The sequence below is a fragment of the Hyperolius riggenbachi genome, chromosome 9, assembly GCF_040937935.1.
Source record: "Hyperolius riggenbachi isolate aHypRig1 chromosome 9, aHypRig1.pri, whole genome shotgun sequence".
NCBI classification, from domain to species: domain Eukaryota; kingdom Metazoa; phylum Chordata; class Amphibia; order Anura; family Hyperoliidae; genus Hyperolius; species Hyperolius riggenbachi.
The window spans coordinates 214,760,857-214,779,898 of NC_090654.1; the positions used below are offsets into that span (position 1 = coordinate 214,760,857).

The following is a 19,042-nucleotide window of genomic DNA, read 5'->3' on the forward strand; positions in this document are numbered from 1 at the left end:
GACAGTAAATGAGAAATGGTGTTCTGTGATAATTTGCTTGATGTATCAAATGACTGAAACATCCAGATTACGTGGGTCAATAGAAAACATCTGATTGTAATGCATTCATAATTTAATTCAACCACATTTAGAGAAAGAAAAATAAATAAGATTGTGTCTCGCAATGTGTTCTGATGCTAATTTAAAGGGTTAGTTCCTACTGGAAAAACAATTAAGTCTGGATCATTAAATGTGTCCCTATAGCCCAGCATAAGCTTTACCAGTCATGATGTCATAGCGTTTAAGGCCGGACAGAGATCCAATAAAAATGGATTCTGAAACACATTCCAAGAGGAAGTGGAAAGTGTCACTCCAGCCACAGAAATGGAACAGTGCTAGCTTTCAGTGTTAGGTGGAAATCCAATATTCTGACATTGTTTTAATTATATACTGCAATAGCTATCCACAAAGCTCCATATGAACTTTCTGCCCTCTGCTGTCTGATTCCGAGCGCTGCATGCATTGCCTCTAAAGTGTACATAAAATGTTCCATAAATACCTACATACTGCTGCATTTGTATGCATCAATCCAAGTGTCTTTAACCTCCCTGGAGGTATGACTATTTCCAGATTTTAGGGTCTAAAAGCAGTGCAATTTTTTTGCATGCTTTTAGACCTTAAAACTGCAAAACAATCATGCCACCAGAAAGCCTGCAGCAACCCAGCACTTACTCTCCTCCCTGGGATCCAGCACTGCAGTTCTCCCTACCCTCTCCAGGTGGCGGTGTACCCTTATAGTGAGATCGCTGGCTATCAACATGATGACAGACGGCGATCTCACAAGAGGGATACAGAGCCTTCAAGGACAGGAAGAAGAATGGATGCCAGCGTCTGGATCACGGGGGAGGCAAGTTGAAATGCCCATTGTGCGCTATGCACTGCATGGACCTCACGGCGGTCACCACAAGTCAGGCTCAGGGTTACCGCTCTGAGCTTCGGAATTTCCAACCCTGAGCCTGACTTAGCGGGTTAGGCTAGGTCCACACTGGTCCGTTCAGGATCGGATTAGCTTCAAACAGATCCGTTTTTCTAAACTTTTTTTCCCCCGGTTTTCCAGAAATGCATTTTTGAAGCATAGGTTTCCAGTCCGTGGAAAACGTATGCCCAGCCGTGGGGGAGAGGCAGCCACCATGCTGTAGGGGTATAGCAGGCAGGACGGGGGTGGCACCGGTCCCCAGTCCCCCTCCATCTACATGCACCAAAATTTGTTACAATGTATAGCGGCGGAGAGAGGGGAGCTTACTTTCTCTCCACTTCCTCTGCTCACTGTGTCACTGCCTGCAATGCCGACCTCCATACTTCGGAGGGCAGCATTGCAGGCAGTGACGCGGCGATTGGAGGAAGTAGGAGGAGAAGGTAAGCTCCCCGCTGCTATACATTTTAACACATTTCGCTGCATGTAGCTGGAGGGGGTAGCGGGGACGGGGGACCCCCCTCCCTCACCTGTCCAAATCTGCCTGTGTTGAAGGGGATCCATTTTTCTATTGCCTGCCACTACCCCTGAGTGAATCAGGATCCGTTCTGTGAAAATGTAGCAGATCCGGACCTTCCGTTCAGGTTTTGAAAACGGGTCCCAGCAAACGCAGATGGATCCGTTTTTTTTATGGGTAAAGACAGTTGCTGTCTAAAACACTGGCATCCGTGGCTCCGGTTTTGATTCGGCCTGAAAAACGGAGCCACGGATAGGTTATCGTACCCAGTGTGGACCTAGCCTTACCGCTAAGGAGGTTAAAGGGAACCTTAAAGTGAACCTCCAGACTAAAAATCTACTCAGCAGCACTGAAAAGACTTGGTGTTTCTTTAACAGTTTCACAGCTTCAGCCCTTTGTTTTTCTTACCCAAGCCTCATTTTTAGCTGCACAGAAGAAAACTGCCCGGGCTTTTTTCCCCTGATGCTGTGCAAAGCATGATGGGATTTCTGTTCTAGTTCTGCTGTTTTGGTGCAGTTTTTTTTTTTAATTTTGAGATTTGCAGCCTAGAACGCGCAGCTGGGAGGGGCGATCAGGACATAGGACAGTTGGAACTGTCTCATACTCCTGGTCACCTCCTTTAACCAAAAATATGGCTGCCCCCATGAAAAAGATGGCTGCCCCCATGAAATCACAAACATTTGACTGTTCTTTAAGAGATTATATTACCTATTGATTGTAATTATCATAACTAATGTAACTTAATGACAGTATGTTTGTTTAGGCTGAAGTTCCCCTTTAAGTGACATGATGAGATAGACGTGTATGTACAGTGGCAGGCAAACAACTCAATAAGCTGTGTTCCTTTTCATTTTCTGCCTGAAAGGGTTAATATTCAGCTATGCAACTGGCAGTCTCTCTCCAGCCGGGACCCAGTCAGACTATAGAGGGACCCAGTCGAACTAAAGCGTCCCTCACTGATAAGGAATTACAGCCATTAAACACTTTCCTGGCAGAGCACTGGGCTTTTGAGAGCAGGCTATATATAAAAAGGTCAATGGTTCATATATTTTAGCCCTTGAGACTCGGGACAAACTGAGTCATTGAGCTGAGACAAAATAATAAATCTACTTTTTCCAAGTCATTTTTAGGTTTAGGATGATACAATTGTTTATCTCATCAGTTTATTTTCACTTAAAGTTCACTTTAAATCTTGCTGTGCACGATTGCAGACTTTTCCCGTAATTGCTCCAAGGAGGGGGGCATGCTTAGTGCAATTAAACACCATCAAAAGTAACACCCTAAAATGACTCCAGTGGGATCTGGCACATTGCCATGAATGAGGGCTTCACATAGGAGCATTTTAGTAATGTTTAAACACCCGGAAAGCATCAGTGTAAACTAGACGCAAGTGTGTTTACAGGATCCCCTTGTAAAGAGGTCTGAGGTGCTTTCACCTCCTAACCCAGGAATATCTACTCCCAGGACACATGGTACTGCATAATTCAAAGTGCAGAATTACAGTAAGAATACACCACAACAGCTGTTCAGGCTTCTCTTCAGCAGATGGGGTGCAGGTCATGTGACCACTATTTTGACACAAATAAAAGGTATTCCGCTTTTATTATTTTTCCACAATTGTGCAATATTTACTTTAGGTCATGGGAATGGAGCTGGAGTGCAAATATTTTTGGAAACAGTACACACTAATGGGAATAAGCATCCTTAAAGGGGAACTTCAGCCTAAACAAACATACTGTGATTTAGTTACATTAATTATGTTAATGAAAATAGATAGGTCATATAATCTCTTACCCACCCTGTTTTAAAAGAAAAGGCAAATGTTTGTGATTTCATGGGGCCAGTCATCTTTTTCATGGGGGCAGCCATCTTTTTGGTTGAAAGGGAGGTGACAGGGAGCATGAGACACAGTTCTTACTGTCCTGTGTCCTGATCACCCCTCCCCGCTGCGCGCGCTAGGCTTCAAATCTCAAATTTTAAAAAAAATTGCACCAGAACAGCAGAACGGTAACAAAAACATCAAAAATCCCATCATGCTTTGCACAGCATTAGGGGAAAATGCCCAGGCGGTTTTCTTCTGAGCAGCTAAAAATGAAGTTTGGGCAAGAAAAACAAGGTTCTGATGCTATAAAACTGTTAAAGAAACACCTAGCCTTTTCAGTGCTGCTGAGTAGATTTTTTGTCTGGAGGTTCACTTTGAAACAAACCTGCGATGAAAAAAAGAAACATTAGATACTTACCAAAGTATTGGGAACCCTCTGGATGATCCACAGGCTTCTCATGTTCTCCTCAACTCCACTGCTTCTCACTGAGTCCCTCTTCTTCTTCGAGGCTGTGCTCCACTCTGTGTGCAAGTGCAACCGCACTAAGCAAGTCTTGTCTGCATCCTCACAGTAACCTGAAGCCACTCGTGCATAGAGGAAGAAACCATGCATGAGCGGGTGCAGACAGGATCCACGCAGGCGCAGTGTGGCCTCATACATGGACGGGAGCGCGGCCGCAAGACCAAATCCGACAAGCTCTTGTCTTTTCTGCTTAGAGGGTCCCAGCGCTGGATCCGTGAGGTATAGGATGATGGGGAAGCCTCAAAATTATCCACAGGCTTCCTTCCCTCTTCTAAGGTAAGTAACTTTTGATTGCATTTTCACTTCAGGGTGACTTCAAAGCAAAACAACGAAAGCTGGTTTAATTTTAATGTCTTAAGTGTAGATTCCTCTTGTCAATGGGAGAAATAGGAGTAGACGACACATTTCCTAGAGACAATGAAGCCTTAAGGTGGCCATTAAAGGTCTAATTTGTAGCAAAAAATTGTTCGGGCGATCAGATAATTCTGATCGGATGTAATCGGATTGGTTGTAAATAAACTCCGTTGATGAGTACAATTGATTACAAACCATTATAAAAACAGTTGTCCGATTGGATTTTCGTCAAACCAAAATTTGCACTTTCTTGATGGTTGAGATAGATAGTAAGCAAAGATTGGTTCGTTGGTGGTGTCGTGAACAATCTTTACGATATATCACTTCCGACCAGAATTACCTGATCGCTCAAACACATTTTCCTAGAAACTGGATTGTTAGTGGCCACCTTCATGCACCAGCTATGCCACAATGGTGGAAAGTGGGGGGATTTTTAGTATGAGGATTCCATATAAATGAAAGCATTATCTAACATTTCATCTGTGTTTAGCAGTCTGTCCCAACTACACCAGCTCTGACATAAGGGCCGGTATACACTGAACATTGCAATTGCAGTGTTATGCAATCTTCTCTACTTCCAAAACACAGATTTCATGTGATTACAATGCATTCGGGTTTTCATGAAGTTACTGTTATTTCCGATATGGGGAATAAGAATCACCAGAATAATTTTAAAGATGGGAGATTCCAAGAAAAGCACGCTTGCTATACAATTTTCTTGACCTCCCAATGCTTAATACTTCCGAGGCCAAAAAGCCCTCCGTGGCGTTCTGCCGGGTCCCTGCCGCTCAATAGCCCCCCGGGCTGGCTCCCGACCCCACGGCCCGGGTTGGTCTCTCCTGCCTTCACAAACATGGCCGCATGAGCTGGCCGCGGCTGCGCAGTCCACATAGCCGCGAGTGCGGCTGTGCAGCTCTATGGCACACCCCGATCCACGCTACAGGAAACAGCCTGTAGCGTGGATCGGGGGTTGGCCCTAGAGCTGCGGCAACACGGCGGAACGGCACGGAGGGATTCTGTAGAAATGTTGCAAATTCTGTAGAAATGTTGCAAGCACTACATTTGGGGGTACACTGAATTGCAGCAGTGTGAAAAGGGTGCTATGATTACTATGCTAAACACGGTGCCCTTGTGATCGGTAAAACAGAACTGTTATATAAAGAGGAGAGGAGGGACAATGAGTGGTACACGAGTGGCGTCTAGCAGGAAGAATAGCAAAACAATGCACTTGCTTGTCACTCGTCATTTGGCAATTTGCCTGTGACAGATTGCTAAATGCTGCTGGAATACTGCTGTACACACACTAGATTCTCAATTCAGGTTGTGCCAAAAAAACATCTTGGCCAAAAGACTATATAGTGTGTGTATGAGACTTTAATCAAAAAGTTTGATTAAAGAAAAATTCCACAAAGTGCCATTCGTTTGCACATTAACCTTCCTGGCGGTAAGCCCGAGCTGAGCTCGGGCTACGTCGCGCAGGAGGATATCTCAGCCCCTGGTGGGGCGATTTGCACCATTCAAAGTGCTGTGCGTGCAGCTAGCACTTTGCTAGCCGCGCGCACAGCTTGATCGCCGCCGCTCTGCGGCGAACACCCGCACGCAGCGGCAGAAGAGGGGCCCCCCCGCCAGCGCCCTGCGCTGCCCGGACCAATGAGTTCCAGGCAGCGCTATGGGCTGGATTGGAGGCATCTGACGTCAGGACGTCGGCTGACGTCATTCCGATCGTCACCATGGCGACAGGAGAAGCCAAACAGGGGAACGCGTTATATACGCGTTCCCCTGTGTGCTATTGATGTCGGCGACGATCGCACTAGAGGGACACATGCGCCCTCTAGTGGTGTTTCATGTAGCTACCATTCTGGTAGCTTTACATGAAACCAAAAAATGTTTTTTTTTTTAAATGGATTTCTGCCTATTTGGCAGAAAAAATTAACCGCCACGAGGGTTAAATACAAGTATACTAGAATCCCTTTATAAAAAAACTTCAAGTGACCAGGAAAAGTAGTTTACTGTATCAGATGTTTACAAGATCAGAATTGGTCATACATTGTACTCATGAAAGTTGAAAAATTAGAATATCATGCAAAAGTTAATTTATGTCAGTAATTCTGGACCAGCCACACTAAAACACAGCGCCTCTAGTTATGTTTATTGTATACTACCATACTTGCTTCCCCCCTATTTCTTTAGATTGTAAGCTTGCAAGGGCAGTGCTCTCTTCCCCTTTTGTGTCTTTTGTATTGATTCTGTATTTTGTCACCAATTATATATTTTGTATATTGGTGTATGCCATTTGTCTGTATTATTATGTGCCCCTTATTCGTTTCTTACTTTGTTCAGCGCCAAGGAATATGTTGGCCCTTTATAAATAAATAATAATAATAACCAGACTTTTCTTGCATTGAAGGGCATCCACGGCAATAATTATTAGGTAAGAATTGATCCAGGGATTTATCTGACTGCCATCTGGAGTCGGAAAGGAGTGTTTCCCTTTTAAGGCTAATTGGCCCAGGCCTTGTAAGGTTCTTCGTTTTCACCTGGATCATCTGGGAAATGTGCAGGTTAAGGACGGTGTTTTATTTATTTATTTATTTTTCATGGTTGGACTGGATGGACGGATGTCTTTTTTCAACCAAAGTATGTAATTATGTAACTAAGACTGAGAGGAGACCATTTAACCTCCTTGGCGGTATGAAAAATACCGCCAGGAGGGAGCGCAGCAGTTTTTAAAAAAAAATTTTTTTTTTAATCATGTAGCGAGCCGAGGGCTCGCTACATGATAGCCGCTGCTGAGCGGCATCCCCCCGCCCGCTTCGATCAGGAAATCCCGTTCATAGAACGGGATTTCCTGGAGGGCTTCCCCCGTCGCCATGGCGACGGGGCGGGATGACGTCACCGACGTCACTGACGTCGGGACGTCATTGGGAGTCCCGGGCCACCCCTCGGCGCTGCCTGGCACTGATTGGCCAGGCAGCGCTGGGGTCTGGAGGGGGGGGGGGGGGCCCGCGCCGCAGCAGATAGCGGCGATCGGGCAGGGGCCGGCGGCGATCAGAGTGCTGGCGCAGCTAGCAAAGTGCTAGCTGCGTCCAGCAAAACAAAAATTATGAAAATCGGCCCAGCAGGGCCTGAGCGGCACCCTCCGGCGGCTTACCCCGTGTCACACACGGGGTTACCGCCAAGGAGGTTAAAGAGAATCTGTATTGTTAAAATCGCACAAAAGTAAACATACCAGTGCGTTAGGGGACATCTCCTATTACCCTCTGTCACAATTTCGCCGCTCCTCGCCGCATTAAAAGTAGTCAAAAACAGTTTTAAAAAGTTTGTTTATAAACAAACAAAATGGCCACCAAAACAGGAAGTAGAAATATGTCCACACATAGAAAATACATCCATACACAAGCAGGCTGTATACACCCTTCATTTTGAATCTCAAAAGATCATTTGTGCGTTTATCTTCTGTCCCCTTCTTCTCTCATGCACTGAACATTACAGGCTTCCTGCAGACAGCTCTGCCTGTGCCTGTGTTTGTAATTCCTCAGTATGTGTCAGCCAGCTACTTTCACAGCCTAACAGAGGAGGATTTTTATCCAGCTCTCTTCTATCACTGATAAGATAGCAGAAAAGCTGCTGGCTTATGTAAATAAAACACACACTGGAGTGTGCATAGAGGAACAGACCAGCACGGAAGAGTTGGCAGCCTTCCAGACACAGGCCGACAAGTCTGACAGGGGAAAGATACATTGATTTATTACAGAGACCGTGATAGTACAAAGTGCTGCAGTGAGCCAGAACACATTAGAATAGGTTTAGGAACTTGTAGGATGGTAGAAAAAACGTTGTAATTTTTGTTACAGAGTCACTTTAAAGGAGAGAAATATCTCCCTTTGCATGTAATGAGTCAATTTCATATATTAGTTTCACTTTGTAAATTGAATTACTGACATAAATGAACTTTTGCACAGTATTCCAATTTTGTGGGGTTTCACCTGTATATATACAGATGCAGTTGCTGGGACCTGAGGACAGGTTACTATATCTAAAGGTTTACTGTATCAGAGTTTACTATAACGAGATTCTACTGTACTATTTCTATTTTACAGTATACCTAATAAAAAGAAATTGCCATCATCAGATGCAAAACTTCTGTACATACTTCAGACACTGTTGTAAGCCAGCATTCTGATTAATGTCTGGGAGTGAAGGTACGTACATACGACATCCGAGGGCCTCCTGAGCACATTGTTGGTCCTGCTCACCCTGCCTGCTGTGCGCTACTCACCGTGTCTCCGCCTTCTTCCATAGCAACAGAGGCCCTCCCAAACTGTCCCCCGAGGAATCGATCCCTATCCCTGCCCTGCAACCGTCCTCATGCATGTGTATGATGGTAACTGCTTGATCCCAAGATAACAGAGTCACCTTGAGGAACAACACACTCTGCCTGAGAGAACGTGTTTATCTTTGTTGGCAGGAACTCTCAGAATCCTGGAAGTACATTCAAACAGAGACATTAGGCTTGATTCACTAAGCTGATAAAGCAGCACAGCTTGGTTTGAGCAGCGCGAGTAAAAATCCCCTGCGCATGCTACAAGCAGGAGTGCTGAGTAGCGTGTGTTGCTAACTTACGCGCGCTCCCTGCAAAGTACTGGCCGCTCCTATAAGTCCATTTTATGAAGCTAGTTTTCAAGCTAACAAAACTTTACAATGCTCTCCTTTAAAAGTATGGTAATCTGTCCCTAACCTATGACAAGTGGATTGATGCTTTAAAATGAAGAACCAGAACATGATGGGCTATACCCCCTGCCGAACACAGGGATCCTTCTGCTATGGGTTAGGCATTCTGAAATAGGTTTTTAATGACCAAACACATCGACCACTTCAATCACAGCAGCAAAACCAGACACAACAAACCACACCACAGCACAGTCTGCCTGGCCTGCCATAATTTATATGCAGAGAGTCCACTGCAGAAGCTCTCACAGAGGGTAGAGTTCCTGCCATTGGCACATTCTGGGCACATCAAAGGTGATGGAAACTCCGAAGGAACCATATTCTTACAGCTGTGCAAATTTTCCTAAACCAGCATCTAAATGTAGTAACAAACATGAGGTACTGAACTTTACCTTGTTCAAAGGGAAGATTGGTGTTTATTATTTGTTACATGTACTACTTTCAAAGAAACTTAAAGTGAGAGGACTATGAAAGCTACCATCTTCAGTTTTATTTTAAAAGGCCATTTTTCCCCTATCAAGCTAATCTTTTTTACATCAGGATTGTCTAAATGCATATGTGAAACAAGCATGTAGTCAGAAATCACAGAACCTGATCTGCAACTTATGCTAGCCCTGTGGCTTAGAAGGTATTGATGCACAGGATCAGCAAAACAGCCAGGCAAACATGATTTCTTCAATCATCATCAGTCAATATATACTGTACAAAATCCCATGTGAAATTGAGAGTTAGAGTCTGTTCAGTCCATTGCCCACAGCTCATCAATTGTTCAGGGGCTAGATACCTAATATTAAATGAAAGGTGTCTCTAAACTTAACTTAAAGAGGAACTTTAACCAAGGTTTGAACTTCATTACAATCAGTAGCTGATACCCCATTTCCCACGAGAAATCTTTACCGTTTCTCGAATAGATAATGGGGAGGAGGGAGGTGTCTGTATCTAGTGGTGAAACTCTCCCACAGTGTAATGTCATGTCAATGATCCTGACAGTTTGCTGTCTGTGAACCTCATTGCACTGTGGGAAATAACGGCTATTTACAACTGCCAAGCAAGTTATGTGCATGGGAGAGGGAAGATTTTACAATGGGCAAACACTGACTAAATAGTCTTTAAATGAATATAAACAATAAGCAATTTTATGCATTATGTTATTTTCACTACAGTCCCTCTTAAAAGTCAATATCCATGTTTATAGGAAACTGCACCATTAAAAAAATCTCTCAAATAACTCCAAAGCGTACTGTATTCTTCGGACTATAAGATGCTCTGACCATAAGACGCACCTAGGTTTAGAGGACAAAAACCAGGGGGAATGTATATATACTAAATCTGGTCCATCCATGGTGAAGGGGCATCTTGTGGATCATGCCCCTTTTGTACCTCATGCCCCCTTGTACCTCTTGTGTCTCCTGTGTCCTCCTCTGTCCCCCTTGTGCCTTCCTATGTCCCCCATATGTCTGCCTCTGTCCTCCTTGTGTCCTCCTCTATGCCCCTTTGTTCCTCTGTGTCTTCCTGTGCATGGGCACAGCACAGGGAGTCCCCTACATTGCTGCACGTTGGAGGTTTGTATTAGCAGGCATTCACAACTCAGGAACTCCCTGCATTTGGACTATAAGATGCAGTGACTTTTTCCCCCCACTTTTGGGGGAGAAAAGGTGAGTCTTATAAACCAAAAAAATTAAGTAATTGATACATTGCCTACTCTGCTGCCTTCATGACAAACTTATGTGTGTGGCCTATTCCATTGGGGTGGTGTTCATTTAGTTTACTTCATGAGAATGCATCTATATTTATAGGCATTTGTGTACAGATTTAACTCCAGGGGGAGCATCCATGTTTATGTATAGCATTACATCCAGTATGACTATTGCTGATAAAATTAGGAGGCAGCTGGAATGGAGTCCCGCCATTGGGTAAACCACGCCCATAAACCTGTCAAGAAGGCGGTTAATAGGCAATGTTGGGAGACCTTTTTAACCACCCTGGCGCTCTATTTTTTTTGTGGCGTTCGGCCGTGGGTGTTTTTTTTTTAACCTTTTTTTTTTTATCATGTAGCTAGCCTAGCGCTAGCTACATGATTCCCCCCTCCCTGCGGCATCCCGCCCACCCCTCCGATTGCCACCGGCGATCATACCCAACAGGAAATCCCGCTCTGAACGGGATTTCCTGTTAGGGATTTCCTCGTCACCATAGCAACGATCGGAATGACGTCATGGACGTCATGACATCATCCCGATCCACCCCATAGCGCAGCCTGGCGGTGATTGGCCAGGCTGTGCTATGGGTCTGGGGGGGAGGCCTCTTTCGCGGTGCGTGGCGGCGATCTAATTAAACACGCAGCTAGCAAAGTGCTAGCTGCGTGTTTTAAAAAAAATTGTAAAAAAAGATCGACCAGGGGCTGAGCAATCCACCGCAGCGGTAATGGACGAGCTGAGCTCATACATACCGCAAAGGTGGTTAATGGTAAATTGATACTATAGTTTAAAATTCACTTTAACTTTTTGAGGAACACCAAGTTTTAAGCCTTAATGTAGGTGGAATGCTGAAGGCACAAGCTGAGACCCGGACAGCTACAAGGCACATCTGAGGAATCACAGGGTACAGGTGTTAATCAAAAATCAGTCAATACTACTCAATATTGCAAAGTCACATACAGCAAAAAAGAGAAGAAATATCAATCAAGGATGTTGGAAATATTTACTTAAACCAGAATCTCATAGAAGCATATCAAACCATGAAGTGGCAGCTTCCTGCTAAGCATTACAAAACCATGCATTGTAATGGGTTAGATGAAAATGGAATCAAGGCTGCAATGTGATGCTGTTCAGAAAACACTTTCAAAATAAACACAACCTTTACATTTTGAGCAGTGGTAGCATTGTACCGCCCAAGAACATACAATGCTCCCAAAAAAGAAATTCCATCTTTGACAGTTACCATTATATTGAAGACAGATGCTTCATTTAGATATTTATCTAGAGCTGTTCTGGTGATAAATGTAACATTTTGCAAGTTACCTCACTTTATGCCCCGATACCAACTACCTCAGGGACAGAAAGTGAGGTGAGATCTCCCCCATAAAGAAACTGACATCAATACAAACCCTAACCCTTACACACAATGGTGTAACTACAATTCATAGGGCCCACCCCACAAAACTTTGATGGGGCCCCCCCAATGTTTACACCCCTTCCCTGGTCTCCCCTTGGTGCCCTTCACACCCTTGGGGCCCATCTCACAAGGGTCATAAAACAAGTGTGGCCATCATTATCTTACACTCATAAAAAGGGTAGCCACAAAAACACCTGATCTGAAATACAGTCCCCTGTACAAGAGGAAGGGAAGGTTAGTAGTCAGGGCTCCTCCACAGCTTGGGGCGATCGCAGGTGCTGCTCCCCCCTAGTTACGCCCCTGCTCACACACTTCATTTACAATAGTTTTTGCTTGATTACCACTTAAACAAGCTGACTAACCCAGGCGGTTTTTTCCAGCAGAGTAAAATAATTATTTCTAGTTCCAAAATTGCTACTACGCAAGAACGAGAAAAAAACAAAATTATAAAAAAAATAAAATAAAGACTATTTGTTCTTTCTTTTTTGTCTAGAACAAAGGACCTTGACTAGCTTTTAAAGAGTTCAAATGTGCGGGTCTAAAAGTTAACCTCTGTAAATCCTCAAGAGAAGAGGAACAAGAAAAAAAAAACATAAAATACAATTCTTTAATGGCCTCTGTATTCACAATGCGAGGGCTATGTAGCTATTACAATCAATTCGCTTATTGTGCATTTAAACTTGTTAGCGGCTGAATTACAGTAATCTTTTTTGCTTACATGCACTGTGTTGCCGCTAATTGAAGGTGCCCAAAAATAAAACACAATTGCAAGCACAACATGTACATACGTCCATATAGTAGTGCTAACAAGGACTGTGGAAAACAGCGGAGATGCAAATTTGGCCACTTCTAACCTGGCATAAAGCGGACAATATTAGACCCCCTCCCAGGCATGATTTTGAACTTGGCAAATTTTACTCCCCGGTTAAACCGGACTTCCGCAACAATGTGCACTAAACAACGCTGTCGTTTAAAAAAGGCGTTTAAGGTGGTATTTAAGTCCTCCCCTGGCTTCACACATTTCTAGATACATATAATTTTTGTAGTCAGCAATATCAGAACAAAGATGGTTACAGTAATTTTCAGCTGCCAATATCCCGGCACAGTAGGACAAAAAACAGTAATGTGTTTGGAGACCTCTGGTACAAAAAGAAAGTAGGTGGGCTGACCGCAAGAGCTAACAATCAAGAGGGGGAAGAAACGACGACACTGCGTTCATATTGAAAAAGGTTATTACAACCTTGGACTGGCATAGCATTTCTATAGCTTGCAGGTATATACAAGAAGCCAGATGAAGGAAAGGATAAAAGGAAAAACAGAAAAATAAGAGTATAGCAGAAACAGTGAATACTATAATTGCATACATTAATACATTCACACAGACAATAGAATGAGAAAGAAAGGAGAGAATAGAAGACAAAGATAGATGAAATTACTAAGGATAAAATGAGAGAGCGAGAGAGAGTGAGCTAGTGCATGCAACCAATTAAAACCATTTAAGGCACTTCACACGTAGGTTGTTTCCTATTGGAGTATTAACCACAGCCCAATGGATTTACACAGTCTCAATTGATTTTGCTACTTAATGCCATCCAAAGCTGACTCAATTTTGTTGATCTCAGAGCTTTTTTTGGGGCCATGCTATTTCTTCCAGGACTCCAAGTCTGACACCAGGTACCCATAATTGTTCCGACTCTGACTCTACAGCCGATTCCATATATGTATTCCTACAGTCAGGGCTGTGGAGTCGGTACAAAAATCATCCAACTCCGACTCCTCAGTTTATGAAACCACCAACTCCAGGTACCCAAAATGGCTTTGACTCCTCGACTCAGACTCCACAGCCCTGCCTACAGTATTGGATGGAGTTCAAAAATACAAACAGCGAAAAATCTAACTGGCTGTCCATAAAGCGGTCCTAAATTCTGACATCATGTTTGCTATAAATGTTTATAATGTTGAAGTATGAGGAGGAAAAAAAAAGACCAACTCTCTCTCCAAGTACCAGCCATCACACATCTATCTTTCACAAACAATAATCACAAATAGGGTGACAAATGGATTTTCACTTTTTTCCTCCTCTGACTGGTAAACTGTGAAGTCGCCCAAATTTTGACACACCAGCGCAGCACAGATTGTGACTGCGCAGAGCCAAGCGAAATCATGCACAGGCTGCAGAAATCCTGCAAAAGCAATTAGATTATCATCAGAAAAGTGATAAAAATGCCACAACCTCCAAAAATATGTAAATATCAACCTTGTCAATTAATTAGCGCTGGTAATTAACACTTCTGTCCCACGTGGGTGATCTCCCAACATGTCATTTCCTCCTCGCGTGGCCTTATTTTCTCCATTTTGCTTAATCTAATTAAGAGGCACTAAGATATGTGCATATTGTATTATTCCTTAATGTCTGGATTTTATTGGGCTCCGTCTAACACTTTTTAGGCTTGTGCAGTTTTTTTTTCATAACAAGATTTCTGCTGGATAGATAGGACTTGTGGATAGCACACTATTGAGACATATCTATCCTATTTAGAAATGCTGTGGCCCTGTTATTGCTGTGCAGTGACTATCAACATTAGAAATCTTTATAGGTGCTGCAATGTTTAGTATCGCTGGAAACCCTGACGGTTGTGTGCGCAGCGTGTGCGCGCATGCGCTCTGGCGGCGGCGACCGTAGACCTAGAGCCCGTTTTCAAATGGGCTGGGTCTACTAGTCCTATACAATAAAATGCAAGTGTCCCTGCGCCATCAACTGAATGGTTGTGTGTCCCTGGCTTTTTTGTACTGAGCATGTGCGCAGCCAGGGCAGTTAGGACACAGGGCCGGATCTGACAGTTTGCTGTGTGTGGTTCACAGAGGTTCTCACTGCATTGTGGGAAATAACAGCTTTTTCCAACTGCCAAGCAAGCAGCTCCCTGTGTGCATATACTTCAGACAGTGGTGGGGAACGAGCAAGCGGGACGCGTATGTGCGCGCATTGCGGGGGGTAGCGGCTGTGACCTAGCGCCCATTTTTAACTAGTAAAACTAATAAGAGGCATTTGCTGTTCGTCAAGAAAACCTGTAGCACATGTTGCCCAAACGTGTGCACATTCCACATTCACATTACTGATAGTCTTCATTGATTGCTAATACTAATGATCAGACCATGGCATAAACTGGTAAAAGAGTCCAGAGGACCCCATGTCAGCAGAGGTGATGAAGGGGATAATTTTTTTTTAGAATTGGTGGATTGAGAGTCGTTATTTACCACCTCATCAGTTTATTCTAGTGTGTGTACCAGGGCTGTGGAGTCGAGGAGTCGGAGCAATTTTGGGTACCTGGAGTCGGAGTCGGTGGTTTCAATAAAGTGAGGAGTCGGATGATTTTTGAACCAAGTCCATAGCTTTTGTAAAAATTAGACTAAGGAGTCGGAGTCGAGGAGTCTGAGCAATTTTGGGTACCTGGAGTTGGAGACGATGGTTACATAAACTGAGGAGTCAGAGTCGGAAGATGTTTGTACCGACTCCACAGCCCTAAAGCAAACCTGAAGAGTTAAAAAAAAAAATATGACCAGAAGAGCCGACTGGCGCGACTGAGTCTGGTTACCGGGACCGATGCCACACTGGGAAGGACCGCGAGGGACACTTCGCTGCTCATGGGGCTGGAGGATGCCCTGGGTAAGTAACAAATCTTTTTATTAGCCCATCTCAGGCCCATCTCCTGCTACATAACATAAAACTCTCTCTACCATACTATCTGCTCCACAGCACTACTTGGTGGTCAAAGTGAATACAGGCTGGGCTCTGCTAAGTGAGGACGGGTAAGAGCAGATAACAAGGGTCTCCTTTTGGATAAGATTTCTGTGGCACAGACAAAAATGTAAGAGAAACATAATTACATTTCTAAGTACACAGTAGTGCCCAGTACAATGGCATTGCCAAATGGGTTTGTAATAAATAATGCAATATAATTGCTTTACTGACTGTGGTCCACTTTGCAGCTACAAACATAGCAACCATGTGTGCATTAAATGTTGCTGATATTAATGGCTCATATCTTTATACAGCTATGCTAATACGAGCTGAGTAAGCCAGCACTTATTCTGTGAGGAGACATTGGGCAAGACTCCCTAACATTGCTACTGCCAATAGAGCGCTCGTTAGAGGCTGCAGCTCTGGCACACTGAGTCCGCCAGGAGAAAAGCGCATGTAATCGTTCTGTGTCTTGTCATGTCTTACTCATACCCCACTATTAGTAATGTCTACTATAGCATGCTATTGTAATTCCTACACACATAGCTGAAGCAAACTTCTACCACTTTGCTGGAATGGTCCACAAATCTTTCTCCTTGCTGGAAGTAGGAGTGCTTTTCCAGCTGTACTGATTTATAAAGATCATTGGCAACAACAGAAAAGTATGAAAATGTATGTGGTTGTGAACTTCCAGTGGTTCCAGCAGTGGATTGATGGTCTCGAGGAGGATGTCTGAAGTCTCTGAAGGATCCAGAGACTTCTCTTTACTGAGGTAAGTATCTGACTACTGTGGATCTCACAGGTTTCCTTTAGGTCCCTTTCACACTTGCACTCCTGTGTTGAGTTACCCTTTTTTACCGCAAAAGCAATGCAAGTCAATGGAGCCATGGTGCGGCGCAGTGTGCATGCGTAGACCGACAGGAATCCCAATGACGTACCTCCCATCCAGCAGAGAGTACGTCACTGAGTGGGGGGCGGACCTATGCATATGCCTCAGTCAGTGCACTCTGTTGTAGGGTCATATGATTGACTCTTTTTGCGATGTGGCAGGAGCAATCACACTGCAAAAAAAAAGTGTAAAACGGCCTCAAAATAAATAACGTCAAAGCCTCTTTGCTGAACAGCCCATTGCCACGACAACTCTAACCACCTAGCTGATGGAGACAGAGCAGGCCTTGCCATGAGTGACATAGCTAGATCACTGGCTATAATCTTTCTGTTTTGTATTTGTAAGATGCCTCTTGCTAATCAAGGTTTGAAGCCTGAAGATTGAGAACAGATTGTAAGACAGACATGAAATATGCAAAATAATATAAATTTTGCTGCACAGTTGGTCAATATTGACAGACAGGTACATTTACATTTCCCCCAGAACCTGGAGCTGTTCTTATAAATAAAGGACACTTGGCAGCACGTACAGCCTTCTTAATATTCAGCTAAAATATGCAGATGGGATTGTGAAGGAGGTTATAAACTCTTCTGCGCTGCTGAATATTCCTGGGAGAGGCAAATGAATCCTGACCCCAGGCAGACCATGATTACACAATGAAGTACATGTGTCATGCAAGAAATATATATGGAGGTGGCCACTCCTGTAGTCCCTCTTAAAGGACAACTGAAGAGAGAGGTGTATGGAGGCTACCATGTTTATTTCCTTTTAAGCAGTACCAGTTCCCTGGCAGCCCTGCTGATCCTCTGCCTCTAATACTTTCAGCCATAGACCCTGAACAAGCATTCAGCAGATCAGGTGTTTCTGACATTATTGTCAGATCTGACAGATTGGCTGCATGCTTGTTTCTGGTGTGATTCAGTCACTTCTGCAGCCAAATAGATCAGCAGGACCGCCAGGCAACTGGTATTGTTTCAAAGGAAATAATTATGGCAGCCTCCATATACCTCTCTCTTCAGTTGTCCTTTAACCCTCCTGGCGGTTTGCTAAAAATCCGCCAGGGGGCAGCAAATGCGTTTTTTAAAAAAAAAAAAAATCTTTTTCATGTAGCGAGACAAGGTATCGCTACATAATAGCCGCTGCTCAGCGGCATCCCCCCAGCCCCTCCGATCGCCTTCAAAGAACGGGATCTCCTGGATGGCTTCCCCCGTCGCAATGGCGATGGGGCGGGATGACGTCACCGACGTCATAATGTCAAGGGGGACTCCGATCCACCCCACAGCGCTGCCTGGCACTGATTGGCCAGGCAGCGCACGGGGTCTGGGGGGGCGGCTGCGGCGCGACGGATAGCGGCGGATCGGTGGGTAGCGGCGGTGATCGGGCACTGCACGCAGCTAGCAAAGTGCTAGCTGCGTGCAGCAAAAAAAAAAATTATGCAAATCGGCCCAGCGGGGCCTGAGCGGTGCCTCCCGGCGGCATAGCCCGTGCTCAGCACAGGCTTACCGCCAGGGAGGTTAAGGGATTTGTGTTTGTGATTGTTTTGGGTGACAGTTAGCCCAGCAGCCTCTGACAGTCAGACATGCTTGGCTCAGCTCAGCTGCTGGCAAAAAAAGAAAAAGAAATTTCAATTTAGCTGAATGCAGTTAGTGTGAGTTATGTTAGATGCTGAAAATAAAGAATAACTGTGCAGATATCAGACTGTCCTCTGAATGATTAACAACAAGCACTATAGGTTAAAATCGTACATTGTGCAAGCCTTTAAAAGCATGTGCAGTACGGAGCAGCCCATCTTTGGGAGCGCGAAGATTTCCACAGCGGCAGAGAGCAGTCTTCGGCCCATCGGTCGTATGCTGCTAAAGGTGGGGGGGGGGGGGCACAGTGCTGGAACGAGGGGACTGTGAAAGGGAAGGCTTTATAGGACCCAGAGCCTTCCCTCTCATTAGGCAAGTATCTGTTTTGCTTTGTTTTTAGCTTCAGATTCACTTTAACCACTTCCATACCAGCAGTCTCTGCCCCCTTAAGGACCAGAGATCGCTGGCACGGTAAAATGCAGCCTCCCAACGAATCGCCACACATACCCACCGCTCTCGCCGGTCACGACGCTGCCCCATCGTCGCTCCTCTCTCTGCAGTCCGACGGCAGCATGCTGACAGCCGATCAGGAGCCGATTTCATTGGCTCCTGACGCTGTCTATCAATGGAAGCCAATGTGATTGGCTGTCTGTGATCACACGGTCAGGAGCCAATGAAAGCGGTTCCTGACTTGCTTACAGAGCTCTGTCGTCTTATAGACAACAGAGCAAGCAAATTGCTGCGGGTTCAGAGCGGCGAGATCGGTAGTAATGGCAGGGATGCGCGCTTCAGTGCGACGTTGAATCTACGTCCAGTCAGAGTCACAGCACCACCTG

At 44.6% G+C, this 19,042-nt stretch overlaps 1 protein-coding gene across 9 annotated transcripts in view; it reads right to left on the reverse strand.

Annotated features, from left to right (window-relative positions):
- Positions 1-19,042, reverse strand: part of FOXP1 (forkhead box P1) — a 1,092,253-nt gene that overhangs the window by 994,869 nt on the left and 78,342 nt on the right. Inside the window, exon 1 of one of the 9 annotated variants that reach the window (XM_068253979.1) lies at positions 9,794-9,810. The exons of the other annotated variants lie outside the window; for them this stretch is intronic. The gene's annotated coding sequence lies outside the window, so the exon portion shown is untranslated. Of the gene's footprint in view, positions 1-9,793; positions 9,811-19,042 lie in introns of those variants that run through there. 9 annotated transcript variants of the gene reach the window in all.